Source organism: Rhipicephalus microplus, unplaced genomic scaffold (genome assembly GCF_043290135.1).
Source record: "Rhipicephalus microplus isolate Deutch F79 unplaced genomic scaffold, USDA_Rmic scaffold_12, whole genome shotgun sequence".
Taxonomy (NCBI): domain Eukaryota; kingdom Metazoa; phylum Arthropoda; class Arachnida; order Ixodida; family Ixodidae; genus Rhipicephalus; species Rhipicephalus microplus.
Window position 1 is genome coordinate 20,291,995 of NW_027464585.1, and position 20,416 is coordinate 20,312,410.

A 20,416-nucleotide genomic window follows, 5' to 3' on the forward strand; every position below is an offset into this window, starting at 1 on the left:
TGGCAAGGCACAACTAGGTCGAATGCCTTTGATAGACACCCCACTCGAAAGAGTGGCAGTGGATATTATCGGGCCCCTAAAACCAATATCTCACATCGGTAACCACTACATACTAACACTAGTGGACTTCGCTACTAGGTACCCAGATGCAATAGCCCTGCCGTCCATCGATTAGGCCATAGTAGCCGAGGCCCTGGTAGAGTTTTTTTCACGAATCGGGTTCTCGCGTGAGGTACTGTGTGATCAAGCATCATGCTTCACATCGGAGCTAATGAGAGAGATCAATGACTTGTTGGCCATTAAGCATCTTAGCTCCACGCCCTATCATCCCATGTGTAATAGTTTAGTGGAGTGATTTATTGGCACGCTAAAGCAAATGTTACGTAAACTATGCCAAGAGAAACCCAAGCCATGGGACCGGCTATTAGCCCCACTTCTGTTTGCGTACCGGGAAGTCCCGCAAGGCAGCTTGAGATTTTCGACTTTTGAGCTGATCAACGGTAGAAATGTTTGAGGACCTCTCCGTCTACCTAAAGAATTAAGGACCGGAGAAAATCAAAGCGAAGAGGTTAAGACAACATATGGGTATGTCCTGAATCTCAGAGATCACCTGGAGAAAACATTACAGTTGGCACAAGAGAACATGTCACGAGCTAAAACAACTGAGAAGAAATATTATGACCGGGAAATCGGATGCGTCGGCTGAAGATTGGAGACCGCGCCCTCATACTACTTCCCATGACGGAAAACAAGCTTCTGATGCATTGGAAGGGGCCTTTCAAGATCACAGGAAAGAAGGGCGACTTTGACAACTGGCTGGATATGGGACATACGACCACGCTGTTCTATATAAATATGTTAAAACGCTACGAAGAGCGTCCTCCAAAAATATCAGCCTAGTCAGCATCTTTCATTGTAGAGGAAGAGGAGGAGACAGCCACGCCTGTGCCCACCTTTAAAGCTACTGAGGGCTTTGGTGCTGAAGCAATCAAGCTTGGTCCTAACCTTAGGAATAGTCACTGAAAGGAAATTGACGAGCTCTTAGCCACCCACAAAGACGTCTTTTCCGAAGTCCCCGGGAAGACAAGCTTGTTAGAGTGTCGTCTTAAGCTGACAACGCAAGAGCCTATCAACACTCCACAATATCCGTTTTATTTCGCAATGAAAGAGTTAGTGTAGAAAGAAGTCGGAGAAATGCTGCGACTCGGAGTGATTGAAAGGTCCGACTCACCGAACAACTCGCCATTGGTGCTGGTGAATAAGCCCGCTAAGAGTTACCGGACTTGCATTGACTTCCGTGGCATCAATGATGTGTTGGTCTCCGACGCAGAACCAATTCCGAAAACAGATATATTGTTTACAGAGATCGGCACTAGAAACTTCTTCCCCAAGTTTGACCTTACGAAGCGATACTGGCAGGTGCCCTTGGACAAAGAGTCACAGCTAAAAACGGCATTCTCCACCCAATCGGGACACTACCATTTCTTCTATATGCTAACTTGTATCAAAACAGCGCCCGCAGTGTTTACTCGGCTAATGAGACGTCTCCTTTAGGGCATCGCGAACGTCGTTAATTGTATCGATGTTGTTCTCGTCGCTACGACAACCTGGGAGGAACACATGCAGACTTAGAATGATCTGATGAACAGGATTTGCGCGGCTGCACTCAAAATAAAGCCCCCAAAATTGGCGATTTGAATAACGTCGATTGTGTTTCTGGGTCATCGACTAGGAGATGGAACAATTCAGCCAGTAGAGGACACGACTACGAAGATTGTCAAAGCTCCATTACCCATTACGAAAAAACAACTACGTTCATTTCTTGGCTTGGCAGGATACTATCATCATCTAATCTCTCACTACACTGAGAAGGCACTGCCTCTGACAGAAATGACAAAGAAAAGAGAAAGTACAAGATCAATTGGAATATTGAAGGAGAGACACCTTTCGAAACACTCAAACAAGCCCTGATGTCTGGACCCAATTGAAAGGCTCCGGATCTCAAACGTGGATTCGTACTCCGCAGTGACGCCTCCGATTTTTGCATCGGTGCAGTCCTTATGCAAGAGCACGATGTTGTTTTACACCTGGTAAAATACGCCAGTCGTCAGCTACTGCCTCGAGAGCAGAACTACTCAACGATCGAGCGGGAGTGCCTCGCACTGGTTTGGGCAGTGGAAAAGTTTCACATATTTTTATAAGGGACATCTTTCACGGTTCTAACAGATCACCAACCGTTGCAGTATTTATCTCGGGCAAAATACCTCAACAGCAGAGTTCTGCGGTGGAGTTTAGTACTGCAGGAATACAGCTTTCATGTAGATCATATAAAGGGATCCGAGAATGTTGGAGCTGACTACATGAGTAGGTTGCAGTGAATAGGTTCCGCGTGGTACTATTACAAGATGATGATTGTGCGGTGGACTGTTACTGGAGTAAATGACTGTACTTGTACTGTTCTTAGTTGGTGCCAAAAACTTTCCTTATTATTGTTGGTTGAACGCTACATGCTGTGGACTCGGTGTTTCGAAGTGAGACATGTCAAGGTAGAAGCAGTGTGATGCCATAGGTGTGTTGTGATAGCTTGTGCGGTGCACATCGAACGATAGTTTTTCAACCAGAAAAACTTCTTCAAAAAGGGGCCATTGCGATGCGATGGTGATGCGACTGGTGCGCGTTATTGTGAATGCTTGAAAAGTGCACGCAATCAAAAGATGACCGAGTGGACGTGCGGGATAACCTGAACAACAACGAGGACGTCGAGGACCAGTCCGCGTTAGAGCGCTGAGCGCAAGTATCTAAGACATAAAACAAACAAGGGCCAATGGCTGGTCACCACGAAGTTTTAAAAGGCCGATCGGGACGAGACAAGTGTGCAACAGAGCAAGCCTATACCGAAGGGGAAGAAAGCTAGCAGTTCGAGGCGAACGAGGCAAGAGGAAGGCCGCAGCTGGGAGCTGAAGAGAGGCAGTCGGGTGGTGGATCTGAGCCTTCTGGACTTCACCCGGTCTAGACCTTCAGACAGCACCTTCCAGGGATTGCGAGCTGCCACAACATTCGAGACCAAGGCCCGCATATTCCGGAGCGATTGCAGCAACGGCGGTTGGGTCACAGGCCTGAGCTTTGCAACTAGCCGCCTCATCGGACGAATCTGGGCCGCCACAGGCATCACCAAGCGAGCTTCGTTCCATCGTCACCGCCAGCGAGCATCGGTACACGCTGTCGCCACCATTCTAGCAGCAACCTTTTGGTGAGATCAAACTTGCCGTCTTCCCTGCTCCACCAAATCACCGCGTCAGAACTGTATCATGCAGCTGTAACTTTCAGCCGACATTTTCGGGACTTAACACGTTTGTTTTCTTTCCAAAGCCAGCTTATAGCCAGACATTTATTTTTGTAATTTGTGTTTATTTTTTGCTTTAGTTCTGCAGTAAATATTTAGGTGTTGTTTGTGCAACGAACGGCTTTGTCCTTATTAGTTCAAATCCCCGAGGCTAAGCACAGGAGAAACAAATCAGCAACAAGAACCTGCGTCACAGGTAGCAATTGCATTAACTTGAAGAAATTCTGGTTCCATCATGGAGACGCACTGTGCCGTTACAGTCACCCCTTATTTTTTTATAGACGATACTCTTTCTTGGAGACCTTCGACGAAAACGTTTGCTCGGCTTGTCTGTCTGTCTGTCTGTCTGTCTGTCTGTCTGTTTGTCTGTCTGTCTGTACGTTTATTTGTTTGTCGACCCTTAACGGTATCGGGTATCCTGAAGGACATCAGACGATAGCCGTTGCGGTTGACTCTATCCACAGCGCCAACCAATATTGCTCAAGACTAAGCGTTCATAATTGTGTGATTGACAATCAAAAATTAATTATTGCGCTTATCAAAGGCAACATAACAACACGTATATGTTTTGTATGCGCGGCTTTTACTGAAAAAGGCATCCATAAGTGATTCTAAGAAGCGTACTGTTTACCGCTCTGCGCTGACCATGGAAAGCTTGCACGAAAAGGCAAGTGTTTCCAACAATTTGCTACATTGAAACGGTGGTGGCACCTACCTATCGCCTTGTGTTCCACACCTCATCACCTCCGAGACGTGTGCGCACGCCCGTCTCAAGCTACGCACTTTGTTTTCTAAGATAACTGCCAGATAGTGCTCATGTCTCACGTGTTACGTGACTTGATGTCCTTATTCGCCTCCTCTGCACGCTCGAGGCACTCTAACGCAGTGCCTCCAGACTACTACTCACCGATTGTTTTTTGCGCAGAACAAGAAATAAACGTTTTGTTCAATCTCTCCAGACGATATTTGCAGTGAAACATGCATTTTAACATAAGGGACCAATTTTTTCAATATTCTTTATCTCCTCATGAGCTACGCTTCGTGCATAATCAGATTGACTCAAGCACTGGGCTAAACCTGCATCAGGGGTGGAAGCTTTATTTAATACTTAAGACCAAACGGTTTCGAAAAATTGTACCATATGCTTGTTACTATCTAAAGTTTCAGTCTTTTATACAAAGGTACCTGCAGGGCAGATCAGCCACTCAAAATTCTTAAGGAGCACGCCATTGCCCTCCAAATCAGAAAGACCACCACCGAAGTTGACGGGGGGGGGGGGAGGGAGACGAGAAGGAGGAACTTTTCACGTTTAAACTCCTGTCGACACCACATTGGTTGCACCAAATATGATAAATAAATACAATCCGGTTTGCGATGCCCCATCCTTAATAAAACGAGAGCGCCTTCCCTCCAGATCTTCACCTACCTAGTAAAAAACAACGCCATAATTCTGTCCCATAATAATGTGCTTAGGAATCTTTTGCAACGTTTTTTTTCTATCTTAACTTCAAAGATATCAAAAAATATTCAACAATTGTTCAAAAATACTTGATTCCCAATCAAATTTCAATATTGGAGTTTGTTTTGCAAACAAAATTTTCCCATTTGCACAGCTCCTAACATTAAAAAACACAGCTTCATTTCTGTTCATTAAAAATGCCTATCGCTGAACTACGGCAGGTGATTATAAGCTCACTAAGAAAGTACTAGCAGTAAATATACCTTTGAAACAAATCTTATGTGCTTCTGATACAGCCTAACCAACTGATGAACTAATTTTCACATGTAGGACGATTGTTCAAACAAACCGTGACTAAAAAGGCTCACATATCATGAAACAGCAACAGCTGGAATGTCAGTACAATCGTGGATCACCTTTGATGTTTTCCTTCCGCAGACCACTACAGACAATAAAAAACATGCAACAATTAGATGCCACCTAAATTTCAACAATACCGAACTATTTCTGTATGCAAATAATCACAAGAGCAAAGTGGCAATGCCTTTCAGCATTTCCCCCATCAGACATGTACAGCCTCAGTTTTACTCTACGACATGGGACCTGCTTCGACTGATGCGAACGCTGCCAAGTGTTAAACTTGGTTTATTTACTCCAACAAATAACAGATGAGCGCACATGGATTTTTCCAGTAAATCGCATGTTCACTTCTGCCTAACTGGCGGGTTCGAAATCTCACCTGGCAGGTCCGTTTACACCATATTTTCGTTGTGGATATTTTCACGCAAGCCCATGAAATTCGTTGCCAACGCTAATCTCAGCAATCAATCATCTTGTGTGACAACTCATGCACCTTTGTAATACGAAATTGCAGCTGCTGCTAAAAAAGTAAGTATAAAAAACTGAGAAAACGCACATTGATAGCACTTGTAAATATTCCACAATAAATAAATCTGAAGTGTGGTGAGCAAGCGTGTTAATCTTCTATACGAATATATTACTTCGTTCAAGCAGTAACTGCAATTTCGGAAATGAATAGCGTGTTAGCTGTCACCCACAATGGTTTATTGCAGGGAGAAGCATATGGCAACGACGTTTATGGGGGTGCGTGGAACATAGCTATGATCACAACATGGCAAGAATGGACCTGCCATGTGAGTGTTAAACCCACCGGCCAGGGAGACATGAAAAAAAATTTATTAATTAATTGACCCCAACTTCATTTATACTATAAGGTGCAGCAAACATGCAGAGCGCAACACATGGCAGCACTGGGATCAGTAAAAGCAAGTTATAGAGCTGCATCGAACCATTCAAGTCAAGTTTGCTGATGGCTGGAAATTCTTTGGCTGGAAATATACCTTGCAGCTGTGCTCATATACAGGGCATTAAGGTCGCCAAACTGGAGAAAGGTTATAAAACGCATGCATGGCGAAACATACACATCACTAAATTGAGCAAGCTTCCTCACTTACCTATCTATGCTTCATATTCTTGTGGAGTCAATTGCTGCTGTATAGGCCGCCTTCTGCCGCAGACCAATTCCAACAGTTTTCACGAAGCTCCTATGTGGGCTATACCAGAATCTATCTACTTTGTTGTAATGGTAGACCACTTGAATATATAGAAGTCCTTGGAACTCTGCTGAGTTTCAAAAGCTCTAAATTACACTTTGAACTGAAACACATGCAGAAGCACCACACTGATTTATCCTTGAGAGGACAGTAAAAAATGAACTTAGGAGTTGTAAAACAGGCCAAACAAAAAAGAGTGCAGTGCTTAACCACACAAAGTTTAGTTTCAGTTCATAAACCTGAAAACATATTGTGCAACCTTTTCAGGAGAACCGACTTATTTCAGAGTAGCAACAAAATAAACTTCTATATCATCTGTAGTGTCACATCCACTTAATAAATATAGTGCCACTACCCAAGTTACGCTGAAAATTCAGTCAACGGGATTTGAATGTAACGAACGTGAGGCAACGTAAGAAAGTAAATTATAACATTGCCCCAACGTTTCTAGTATTACGTTGCCATATCACAGTGTTTTCAATGGTGCAGCAACACTCAAATATTCGCGTTGTCCTAACGTGATGTCGTTAATAAGGCGACAACATTCAAATTATCACGTTGCTCTAACGTAATGGTTTTGATGTGGCAACAACAATCAAATATTCACATTGCATCAACATTACCTACAGACATCAAGCCCATGTTTAACAGTGAACGTAGAGACAACATGGGGAGCATAATCGCTGAAACATCCAATAACACTCATGGCAGCATTTTTAACTTCGTGTATTTATTCGAATAACGGCTAACAATGGCTAGTTAGTGTGGTTGAGTAGGTAATAGAAGAAGCACGAACAATACAGACAACAGTTCAGCCTATGTTCTTCATACACAAATCACTAGTCCTACGACTCTGATTCCTTCATATACCCGTCCCCTGTGTTTTTATTTATGTATTTGTTTGAGAATACACGATTGCCGTAGTGCAGGAGACGAAAAACCACACCACGAGTACCCTGACTAGGCCTCTATTGCTCCACACCATACATTCTTCACACAATGTTTGCATTGGCAGAAAAAAAACAGCACAAGAACACAACCACATAATGAACGGCATTGCGTTGCTCCGTTATGGCTGTAGCTAGATACACTAAACACAGTAAATTCATATGTGAGAAAGAGATGTGCAAGAGCAAGCCTTTTAGGACCCCATTAAAGGTGTTTTGACCCCTAATTTTGAGGCTACCAAAAGCCTGCTGTAGGCAGGCTTCATCTCAACATGTATGCATGCGGACATGAATAATAGAGTATACCTGTATATTTTAAATATTATCGTGTGGTTGTAAAACTAGTATGGGAACCATTACAATATGAAGCAGTTGTTAAATAAAACTGTGCCTGAATAACGATGCATCATCACAATCATGTTTTAAAGAGTGCTTTCAGATTAAACACACAAGAAACAGATCTACAAAACGAGACCTGCATAATTACTTCATGCAAGCCAACAGCCACAACCAACCCTACAATTGGCAAGAACTATGCAAGTGGAACCAATAGAAACAATGTAGCTAGAAAAACTGTGGTTTCACAGAGCCCTTACTCTTGGGGAACATAAAAGGCATTGCAATGATTTGAGCAAAAGATACAAACAGAAAAATCTGTTACTGAATATAGTAATAAATTAAAATCATGATCGATATATATATATATATATATATATATATATATATATATATATATATATATGGTATGAAAAAAGGCAGTGAGGTTCACCAGAAATCAGGTATCCCGCAGTGGGGAGGGAGATGGGAGACGGAAAAGTAAGAAAAACGGAATGAGAGAGAAAAGAGTAGGGAAGCGAAAACACACACATACTGGAAAGCCACAAGCGTTGATTGAAGTGGGTCGATCACAGACACTTCAGGAGGAAGGTCAAACTATATATATATATATATATATATATATATATATATATATATATATATATATATATATATATATAGAAAAAGGAGTAATTCACACACAACGAACGTTTCAGCACAGTTTAGTCCGACGTTTCGACCGTGGGACCGGTCTTCGTCTGGGGACGAAGACCGGTCCCACGGTATATATATATATATATATATATATATATATATATATATATGTAATATGCTGACCTTTCGGAGAAAAAAGGTGCCCATTCCGGTTCGAAACTGCCTTGACGACTGTTCGCAGTACTCAAGTATCCGGTAGCGTTCGTGACTGTTGAAAGTGCGATATAGCAGCTATTACAGGTGCTCTGCACTTACACCTTTGTTCGGAACTCGCATCGTCAAGAAAGCATTCAATGTCTTTGTTAGAAGTGTACGTAAGTAAACATCAGCAAAAATTAAACAATCGTAAACAAGTGTGTTAATCTGTTACTGCCAAAGCTATCCTTCACGGCACACACAGCAAACACCAGGCCTGTAGAACACACTGTCTTCAAGCATATATAAACATCAAATTGCACCGCGATGAAAAGCAACATTAATGCACAACTATTAGTCACATCAAACACGGGAGAAAACAACGTGAAGAAAGCAGGCATGCTAAACACACTGTGTTGTTTGTAAAAAAACCTAAACCACAAATTGCAGTATCATGAAACGGCACCGTATTCTGCACGCCTTTTCACCCACAGCAACTCTGGGAGAGACCAACAAGGAGATGCCAACATTGCACAACACACTATGCTGAACACAAATAACATCAGACTGCTGCAGTCATGTTGCCATTTGTACAAAGCCATTACCTTCAGCTTCACTTTGACTGTAAGGCTGATGTCAGCTTGAACAAATGCACCAACCGATTGTGATTCCCTTGCTCAAGTAGGTCGAGCCTGAAGACACACAATTGTGGCAAAGCTGCTAATAGGATGCCATTCTTTATTCACATGACTTCATGTAGCTTTCTATGTAATAGATGTAGACGTAGCACCACGTTTATGCAGCTGTCTGGGCGACTGATGCATTTGGTCAACTGCAGTGTTTTTCTCGTTAATCACAACACCAACGGGTGAGGCACATTTCACGGGTGCGCTCCTTTTTTCTTAGCATGCCACTGTGCACTTCAACGTTGTGAGATCTCGCCATTACTGGTCCCACAAGAACGCCTTTTCTCTATGACACTCTAAGCGTGAACGGTTGCAGTCTTAACGGAGTCTTCTTTCATCAGTAAAGGCAGCTCCCGTGCTTTTTCTCTGTAGTAGTTCCTTATTCATTCCATTTTTTTCTACTATTTCTTCTAGTGCAGGGTATGTTTTTAAGCAGCATGTTTATTATTGACACAGTAGGTATGGTAGCCTGTCAGCAGTTTGGCGGGCTTCCCTTTCTGTTAGAGCGTGGTGTAGATCGGTGGTCCAAAATGCATAAGTGCACCTCATGCACAACTTTCAATGCTTCCTTGAATGAAGGCTTAGCTGCATTTACCATACTGTGAACTATTCAATTAGTATGAGGGTGGTTTGAGCAGGAATTCGTGTGCGAGCTGCCCTTGCTTGGTGAACCTGGCGAACCCTGTACATGACAATTGTGGACTATTGTCGCTAGTTTGCACAAATGGTGATTCATACTTGGGGAGGTCTGTTGCCTAATGATCTTGTCGCGCTGCTGCTCGTTGTTATAATCATACGCTTCTAGGATTCAGGCAGTGGCCAAGGAGCTGAGACGTTATTTAGCTTGCTGCTTTGAAGAGCGAAGGGTGTCACGGGTATACCCTTCGTTTCTTGTCTGCGAAGAGTGTGCATGAAGCGTGTTCTTCAGAATGGAAAGTTCCATTTCTGGTTGCGTAGTTGCCTCAGTTGCAGGACCGAAATCTAAACTGTTGTAGATAACGGCAACATGTGCACCGGCTACGGAAACTCGGAGGAATACCGTCCGTTCGTTAGATGCAGTTTCTCGACTTGCAACGATGAAATAAAGCTGATATCGCTGTGTGAACAGCATCCAGTTCACCCAAAAATCGACAATAGTCCACTTACGCGCTAAAATGTCTCTGCTGTGGACGTTATTTTGTATACAAAGAGTCGCATTAAGTGAGCTCTCGATCATGCTTAGCTGTTGCGTGGAGGTACACCGCTTTTTTTCACTAGTGGTTGTCGTGAGCAGTCACACTTGAACGACTGCTCACACTTGACCAGGCCACCTTAACTTGACGCCTTTGACCGAGAATGCAGAACGAGAACACACGAAAGTATGATGCTCTATGCTACTGTCTTATGTTGTGAATGACAGTGAGTCCTAATCGAAATTGCGCATGTTTCGATTTCGACTTAATTATAAGGTGGGTTTTTTAGCGTGATAGGACAGAGTCTACACTAAGAGAAAGACAGGTAAGACAGCATCAAAAAAGTGTTGAAAGCTGTTTGCAAAGGACCGAATTAGGTGTATGCACAAAAACATCCGCAGGACAACGTTATGACTTAGTGCGCCTTGTTTAGCATTAGCAGGTAAGTGGTTGATTGAGCAAGTCTGCAATGCATTGGCTGATCGATCTGCAGCCAGATTGTGCGCAATTGGTGTCGTCTTCTGTAATAAGTCATCTACCTCACCATATACAGACAAAAATTGTGGAGCTCGCTCATACTCACTCCCCAAATATACTTTGTGCTTAGCGCTCATTCAAACTCGGACTCCTCAAAATTTTCGTTAGCGCACTCATGGCTCAATCTGAATCTCAGAGAACCAATCGACTCATGACTCATGACTCCATCGTGGCTTTGGTGCTCTTTAACACGAATATCTCACGTCATTGGTGCTCTTCTTGGCATCTTTTGATACTGTACCCTAGATTTCGAGTTTAAGTAAACGATACTGTTTAGTAGACGTGAGTGTAAACGTTAATATAGGCAAAGCTGTAGCGGTAAGTAGATAAGGGTGGGCAAAAAAGCAATGGAACTCACCGAGACCCACTCAAGAAACTCGTGAAAATACTATTTACCCGGACTTACACTCAAGGCACTCAAGGTTCGATCTGAGTCTCTTCGACTCTCAAATGAGTTCGCCGACCTGCGTACGTGCCTCACTGACCTCACCCATTGCCTACATTTGTATCTGCTGGCTGCGGAGAGGGTCCTGGTCTGAACACCCAGAAAATCGCACACAAGGAAGCTCACAGCGACAAAGCCTGTTTGAAATAGCACCGCAAATATTTATGTTCTTAGGTAGAGCATATGGTCACATTGTGGCTACGCGTGAAATTCCGCAGCAGACCCTGCTTTGCAGGGCATGTAGCGGAGTTTGCAGTGCCAAGATGAACCTTTTTCTGCTAAATTTGAGCTCATCAGAAGAATTGGCTGTTGGGCGAGTTACACAGGAAGAGATACACGAGGACAGGCGCAAACGACTGTCTTTATTCAAAGAACATCTACATCCTGCACAGCGGCATCACGAAAACAACCACGAAAATTTAAACTTGACCAGAAAAAAATTGGAATTCAGCATTGTACAGCACAACGGAAGTTCAACTAACGCGATCGTCACCTGCATTTTTTTCGCACCCTCATGATGCGCCCTCACGATGGTTTCCATGTTGCGCTCATGACATTTCACTAAAAGGAAAATGCAGACAGAATAAAAAAATACTGATACAATTTGTATGTAGAATATCTAAAATACCTAGTTATAAAAGAAGTGATAACCTTTAGGATTGGCATGGACATTGTCAACATCAGGTCCTGCAATCGTGGGCTGTTCTAGTCACGTGATAGCGTTTCACGCTCCAAATAATGAAGGGTTTCACCGCGGTTCCTTCATCAGCTGCTAAGATTGAGAAGTTTTAGTTTATATAGAGACTGCGTGGCTGCATTAATCGGCTTTGTGTTCTGCAATGCCCCCTCCTGTCCGTGTACAACTAAGCAAGGCTTTAAGCGGCAACGGCTTCCACCTGACCACTTCCCACGCTGCATGATCAGGTAAGTAGCGGGGTCTGTCACGGATATTGTTTGCAGTCTTTTCTTTTGTAGCCCTTTTTGCCATTGCATGCTTCGTCGCACTAATTAGAACGTAAGTCACGTTCACTGCCGGTGCCACATGCGCACATTTGGGAGTCAGGGCAACAGATGTAATGCTCACATGCGTATGCCCCTTCTTTTTATTGTTGTATGCTTTCATAATTTCACGTGCAAAGGTATCATTACTCTTCCCAAGGACGTATTCACTAGAAAACCTAGCCTGCGCTTTCAGGAACGACAAAGTGCAGGCAAATGTCCCAAAAGTTTATTTTTCACAGAAAGCTCTTGCTCCCTAACTCTGTCCCTTATTCGCCAGCACATTTGCCTGCACATTGTGGTTCCTGCAATTGTGAGGCTAGGTTTTTCAGTGTATCCGTCCTTGGAAAGAGTAATAATACCTTCGCACGGAAAAATATGGAAGCGTACTATATTAAAAAGAAAAGAGATGCGCATGTCAGTGACACATCTGTGACTCTGCGTAGTAGGGAATATAATTTTTTTTAATCTTCTTTTTTCATTTAGTGGCTTTTTTGTCATCATTCTTTTGTTGAAAATTTCATCGCGTGTTTCGTTTTTTTTACTAGCATGTGAGGCTATGTGTGCGCGCATGGTTGCGCGCTTATATATTTCGCTGATTTTCCGATATTAATGTTAGTTGCGAATGACACCTTTTCTAATCGGTCCTCAGTTTTCTTCCCCGATGGTATTTGTCTTTTTGATATTGAGTAAGCATGTACCAACTAACCCAACAAAAAGATTTATTAAGGTGGCGATCCCTTTCCGGCAGCACCCACTCTGCATTTTGTCATTGTTTGTTGACATTCCAAGCTCAGCCTAATCTTGTGAACTGTATTGCAATAAAAAGCTTATATTCTCCACTTTATAATGAAATCTAGTATTGTCGCCTCGTCCAAAGCAGTATTGCAGAGCAATCAAAACAGTGCAAGCAAATACAAGGGCTTTTGTTCTACAAGCCTCCGTTGCACTGGCAGTGTGGCAAATTCATGAACATAACCAAATGAAATTTTCTGAGCCTCTTCAATAATCATTATCCAAATTTTCTTTGAAAAGAAATAGCCAGCAAAGAAATCAGAAAGTCATGCAGGCTTCAATCAAAATGGGCAGTACAATGTAACTTCATGCGTACATAGCTTTTTTATTTCTTTTTTTTTGTGTGTAGAGAAAAATATTGAATTGGTTTCCAGCCTACAATGTACGTGATGTCTACATGAAGTTCTTTTGCAATCTGAAGAATAGTTCAAGAACTATAACTACTTGAACTCACAAACTTATGGATAATCTTGTTCAGGAATTACCGACGAGGCAAAAAACTGTCCAAGATGAAAATCAGAAATTTTCAATATTGAAGCAGCAAGCCTTTCCACGAAGAGAAAATTGTGGTAAGTTGATTAGAAAAATGTAAACACCAGTAAATTTGGCTCATTTTCCTGCTTGCCAGGTTTGTGCCAATTTACTTTTTTTGTTGTATTGCTAATTCACAACATTTATCGCACATTAGAAGGACCGTGTCGTGTTTGGTAATTACCGGTGCTCACTAACTTTACGTAGCAGAGCATGAACCAAAAGCTTTATAACAAATAATAAATCTTGCAAACGTTTTCTGGTGGTGGCGTCATGCGTGAAAAGAACCATGAAATTGTCTTGTGTCAGTTCTGAAGTTTGTCAAAAGTGATGGCGCTGAACATCACTATGCCGCGAAACACGTATGGGTTATTTTTGCAGATTCTAGACTTGGGTGCCTTTTAGCCCCGTGGGTAAATCTAGTCGCTACGTCTGCAATACACAATTTACCCCCAAGAAAATGATGAAAAAAAGAAAAATAACGAAAGGGAGTGACAAAAAGAATGAAGGCGACAAAGCGTGCCACAATCCTCACATTGTGGTTTTGAAATTGTGCCGAGTATTCTAGCACCTGCTTGGTAGCTCGTCTCTATAGCCAGGGGACTACAGAAGCGCTTCTGAAGTACACAAAAAACTTGACCTTGCCCTCTTCTATTTTGAGACTTGTAGAACATAACACATTGGTTGAAGGGTAGTATAACAATGAACCTTTTTCGAGAGGCTAGCCTGCACATGCGAAGGGGTGGCGAGATGACGCACATCAGATTTTTTATTGGGGGGGGGGGGGGAGGGGTGTCACAAGGTTAGGCAGCCTCCATTGACGTTGCACAGGGTGGTGAAAGGTGCTAACTGAGAAGTCCTCCGAATAATCTGCATATAATTTCTGAAAAGTATCAAGCCCCCGATATTTCTTTACCGGTGCGTGGCGGATAACTTCAGAGGCCGGGTACCCCCAGTTTCGATTTCGGTGAGCTCTAGGGAGGCACTTTTCAGACTTGAAAAGGGCCCATTGACAAATTTGTGGATAGTTTGCGGGCAAGTTTGTGGAAAACTAACTTGATTATGCTGAGTAATTGCATTGTAAACTGTGAGTTTTGTGTAGCGATAGCCAGGAAGTAGTAAAAGATAGCTTTCCGGGTAGCTTCTGCATGTACCGGCATAAGTATCAAGCGGAGCATGTACAACACCCGCAGTAAATGTGCAGAGGGGTTGATGGGAACACCAGAGCAGGTGTAGTCTGCTCTGGTGTTTTTTGTTTTTTTGCGAATTGCCACATCTAGTGGCCACATGATCAAGTAAAGAAGGTGACGTTTAACGTCCCCGGAAACGGGCTTGTCACCCTCGCCAGCCATCGCTCGTGTCTATTAACCCACTACACTCCCACTCTAGAGTACCCAGAAAGAGTATGAATAGCACAGGCAGTGAAAAATGCTGCCGGCTGGAGAGTAAAGCACCGAAATGGGGGGGGGGGGATCTTAGCACCTTTGTGGATGGTAGTATAATTGATTTATATGTGGGGTTTAACGTCCTAAAACCACCATATGAAGATGAGAGATGACGTAGTCGATGACACCGGAAATTTTGTCCACCTGCGGTTCTTTAACGTGCACCCAAATCTGAGCACACGGGCCTACAATATTTCCGCCTCCATCGGGAAAGCAGATTCCACAGCCGGGATTGGAACCCGCGACCTGCGGGTCAGCAACCGAGTACATTAGCCACTAGACGACCGCGGCGGGGATTTCTCTAAGAAAGAGTGCACGATGTAGAGCAGAGGTGTATAGAAGAAAGTAGCAAGACAGAAAAGCGTGCAGCTTACAGATGCCGCAGAGATGTCTGACATTATGGCCATAAATATGCTGCCTCACAAAAACTGGTGTGCAGCTGCGGCGTGCTAGCAGTGTTCCAAAAATGCAGGCAGATGTTCAGAAACACAGAAAGTAAATGGTTTATCGTAACTGGAGCTGCTCTCAAGTGGAATTTCGATGCTTTCGTCTTTTTTTCTGTTTTTGTTAAGTATGCTTTAAGCTCGGAGGCATTATAGAGGGGTACATATTAGAGTAATTTGAGTGTCAGAGAGACATCTTGTTGTAAAGGAAATGTCGTAAAATGCATTTATTCTGTTGCTTTCCACAAGGCAAAATGTTGCTAACAGAAGATATACCAGTATAATGATGGCTAGACATTGTACCTGAATTAGCCATGTTTTGTTGTGAATTTGCAGCTTAACATGGTTTTCAAGGGAATGCCTCAGCGAAACTTCTGATTCTGCATCTTCATAAAAAGGAAGTGCATAAATTTTGAATCTTACATGGCAACTTAGAGCAAAAAACTAAGCTTGTCCTATTGTAAGAAATGGGAATACTTTATTTCAGGGAAATGCATGAAATTGGGTTCATTTTTTTTTGATGCTTTAAATTTAGAATTTCGAATCTGGAAGAGTGAGGAGCACTCGTTGAGCTAACTATTAACCAAGAATTTTTTGGTCAACTGTCACTTTTTAGAATTAACAAGGTGGTGTATCGAAATAGAAGAGACGCATAAATAACGCTTTGCAAAGAAAACAGTTCACTGATAGTAGCACTATTATGGGATGGTAGATTATCAGTAGTAAACACATGGTATGAATGCTGAGTGGCAATGTTTATTTTTGTCTTAGGAGGGAAATACGTTAGCAAAGATAGAAAGCAAGTCTATAAGTATTTCTTTTGTTTGAATAACAACATTTTTTTCTCTGGAAATAGTTGAACTAGGCCAAATTAACACAAAATAAAACTCTGCTCCTTAATTATTATATTATGTACTCCGTCTCTACTTAACAAAATATAACGAAAAATTCAGATATTTCGCCTTCTATGTGAGTGGCATCTCCAGTATACACTGGCACCAAATGAGCAAAGGTCCCCGAATTCACTGCCTGTCTCGTATGTTTTTCACATTCGGTAGGGGGCCATGGTTGTTGTTGCATGCTGACTAGTCACGGCTTCTGAACCACGGCTCGAGAAGCTTATTCTTCCGTCACCTTTCTTACCGAGTTAGCGTCCTCGCAATATGGAAGTCGAAGGCTTGCCCCAATGTGAAGCAGTGTTTGACGAGTTATGTCTTAAAATGCGCAACTTTTGTGACCTTTTTTTTCGCTTCTTAAGCATCGTTTACCGCTTGCTGTCTGTTTTGCAAATCTAAGGGTTGTCGCAGTAACTGCACGGTACCTTGTAAACAACCCTGCTTTGATCCTGCTTTGAGGGGTGCGGTGTTTGGGCTCAGTGAACACGTTTTCCAAGGTACAATGAGGCTTGAAAATAGTTTTAATGCCCAGCGGACGAAGCGCTTTTCGAACAGAGTCTGACGAACCCTCAACATACGGTATAGAAACAATTCATGTTGTTATTTCTCGTGGCACACTGCTTGTTTCCTTTGCATGTGTTTCTATGTGTCCTAGATAAATATTCTCAAATAATGACTTTGTTTCAATGCAATAACCACATTTATCATCTTATATGACTGCAAACTCTCATCAGAACAAACAGTGATGAATGCAACACCACATGCATCAGTTGAAGAGGCAGTAAGCGGCCAACAAGGCTACAGGAGCACAAAGGGGACATTGCAAAAGTCGCGCATGCCACGCATTTCAAGACGGAACTCTTCGAATACTGCTGGACAACGGGGCACGCCTTACTCTTCAGTACTCAAACGACGCTGGCTCGGGAACAAAAGTTGGTGAAGGAAAATCTTCTCGAGTCATGATTCATTCATTGCGACAAGTTGGCATGCAACAAACACCACGGCCGCATACTTGATGTGTAGAGACATGCGACACAAGCAGTAAAGTGCGTGATCTCTGCTTATTTGATGCCAGGGCATACTGAGGATGTCAGCCACAGATTTGGCGAAACCTCTTTGTAGATTTTGTTATATTTTGCTGTGTAAGGTCTGATTCTATATTGTTATTCTTGAATTCACCCGTATTTTGCAACAGTTTTGCATCGACTTCTTATTTATTACTGTGCTTCATACGGTAGTATACCAAAGAACCTGCTAATTTTATTTTGACGTTTTGATTGAAATGTTTTTATTTTGTTTTAGGTACATATGCAAATGCTGGAAGACGAAAATGTGATGCCGAATTTAATCTTAGTTTGCCACCAATGCAGCTGATGAGGGGTGACAAAAAGGAACAGTACGCTGTGAGAGCCATATGCTTGGTAAGCACCATATTATATGGCAATTTTAAACCTCTAGCACTTGTTTTGTGGATCATATATGTTAACTCAACGAACATTGCCACTCTAAATACAACTAGGTAGACTTAGTGTGTTTGAGCTAAAGCTGAAATAAGAATGTGAGTAAACTTCGAATGTCGATTCTTTGCTTTCATTTATCAGTAAAGAGGCAATGGTTGAGCACAAGATAGAGCTTCACAAATTTTGTGTCTGCACTATTCAAGTTTTCTCACTGCTGTGTTTTTCTACTGCTAGATTGTTACATAGCTTTGTGTCAGTCATGGCACAGCTTTCATAGAATCGATCATTTGAAAACAAAATGAAAAATAAATACACCAGATTATTTCGAATCAAGTCCAATTGTTTTTTTTCTTCAAAATTCTTTCTTTCAAAGCCCAGGGTAGGTTTTGACCCGAGGATATTTAGAAACGCGCTATTTTTCATTGAGAAAAGTGGTGCAAATCTAGCGCCACCTAGACGGCGTTGTATCGATTAGTAGCTGAGCCAACACCTTGCTTAAGTACACACTTCAGGTCTCCATTTTGATGTCTCTGGTGAGCTTTGAGCCGAACCGTTTGGCATTTCGAGTCGCTCTTCAAATTGTCTGTGTGTGGCTTAGCTCAGTGGTGCCAAACAGGCGGTGTCGACAAACGCCGCTTATAAAAGAAAAGTAGTCTTAACTTCGTAGATTTGATCCAACGTTCAAGCCAGACGAGACTTTGGAGTGCATGAAAAAAAATGAGCGTCGCTGCTGCAGCGTCGGACGACATTGAAGGAACTCTGACTATGCGCTCTTTTAAAAAGTGCGGCATATCCAGTGCTCTTGATAGCACCAAGAATTGCGCACTGTTTGAGGACAACAACTAAGTAGTCAGCGACGAGGCAAGCAGGGACTGGGAGTCTAAATGAGAATTTTAGTCTAAGTATAAACTATGTACCTGATGACAACGATCCCAGTAATAAACTAAGCGAGAACCCCCTCTTCCCATACTTCTTGTGGTCGTGACAAGACACATTGTTCCAAGATGTTCCCGAGTTTGTCGTCTGAGTTGAAGCGTTTCTCTATCATGTTTTTGATTGGCATGGAAATCGTAGGTGCTGAATCGTGGCCAATTTGACACCGGATGCTGTCAGAAATCTGATAATGCAACGCTACTCTTTGATGAGTGCATCAAATTTCATTCGGACTTGGCGATATGAACACCATCTGGTTCTCTCACGCACAGCCGCATCAATTGGACGGTGTTCTTTATAAAAGCCTCTGCTATTTTCTACGCATGTGAGCACCACCACGTGATACGATCCATGGCAGATACTCCAATCTCCTCCTTCATCTTAGGTGTTTTGATACGTTCTCCCATAGCAGTATAGGCATCTATGTCAACGGTCATCTTGTTACCCTTCATATCTTTTCATTTCAATACATCTTGTAGCAGACACATCTTAGCTCGTTGTCTGCATTTTTGGAGAAGTGTTCTCATTGAATTATTTGTTTGCTTGATAAGCTACTGGTATTCGTATAATCACTTCACCTTCATAGTACAGGCTCTCATTGCCAACCAATCGTCTCGTTTCATGACTTGTTCTACGGCCGTCAGAGCCACCATCTTGGATTTTCTGTTTGTGGACATTGTCGACAGTGTACCTCTCTTGGACGCACCCTGACCTGGCAAGCTTGTTCACTCAAGTTGAACCACATTGGCAATCTCGTGTAAAGACTGGTAACTTCAATTTGCTGCTCAGTTTGCATAAGTGAACTCCACTGGGCATGTGAACTGTATTGGCAGTATGGCTGTTAGTTGCTTCTATGACGGTGATGCAGGTTGGTGTCCATTTGTCATTCTACTCTAAAAAAATTGCATTTCCTGTGCCTGCTGCTGTTCTTGTGCCCACCAGTATGATTGCATGTAAATCCTTAGTTGAACATATATAGTGTTATATTCTTGTGAGAAAGAGGCTACCCAGTAAGAATACTCCTTCCGAATTACATCAAAAAATGAACTTCCTCCCTAAAGACTTCCAAAAACCAGTGAGAGTACTTTGCAACTGTTCCTAAAATGCGCCTAACCACTTGCTACAAAGAATCAACTTCGAAGCTGCATTCATTGAAGAACCAACAAATTTGAAAGTCTTAAATTAGTAGCATGCAGAACGCGACAAGAGTATAATTGAAAAATACTAGACAATCACGCAGAGCAGCTCTTAACATTCGAAAGATAACATGAGCTCACCTCCAGATACAAATAATAAAATATGAACTGCATGAACAAAAACATTTGTTTCAAGGCAGTTTCATTATTTATGGTCCAATGAACAAAAGGACAAGAACTTGTTAATGAACTGAACAGACAATAGTTGCACCCTTGTGTATTCGTTACGTTATCGATATTTTTCGCTTGGTTGTGGCTGGGAGGTCACTGTCCTGTGCGAATTACGCTGAGCAGTTGGTCCACTAATCACATTTTGCTTCTTCTGACCGGGTGTCGGCTACCTTGAATTTCAAAGGCCTATTTTTATGTAATCAAGGGGTCACAAATA

At 42.5% G+C, this 20,416-nt stretch overlaps 1 protein-coding gene and 1 long non-coding RNA gene across 6 annotated transcripts in view; both read right to left on the bottom strand.

The window, feature by feature from the left end:
* LOC119167801 (beta-hexosaminidase subunit alpha) overlaps nt 1–20,416 on the bottom strand; it is a 608,225-nt gene that overhangs the window by 498,424 nt on the left and 89,385 nt on the right. The window lies entirely within an intron of this gene.
* The window catches only part of LOC142783798 (uncharacterized), a 37,311-nt gene that overhangs the window by 9,689 nt on the left and 7,206 nt on the right, over nt 1–20,416 (bottom strand). The window contains exon 2 of the long non-coding RNA XR_012888459.1: nt 6,278–6,443. This is a non-coding gene — a long non-coding RNA (uncharacterized LOC142783798). The remainder of the gene's footprint in view (nt 1–6,277; nt 6,444–20,416) is intronic.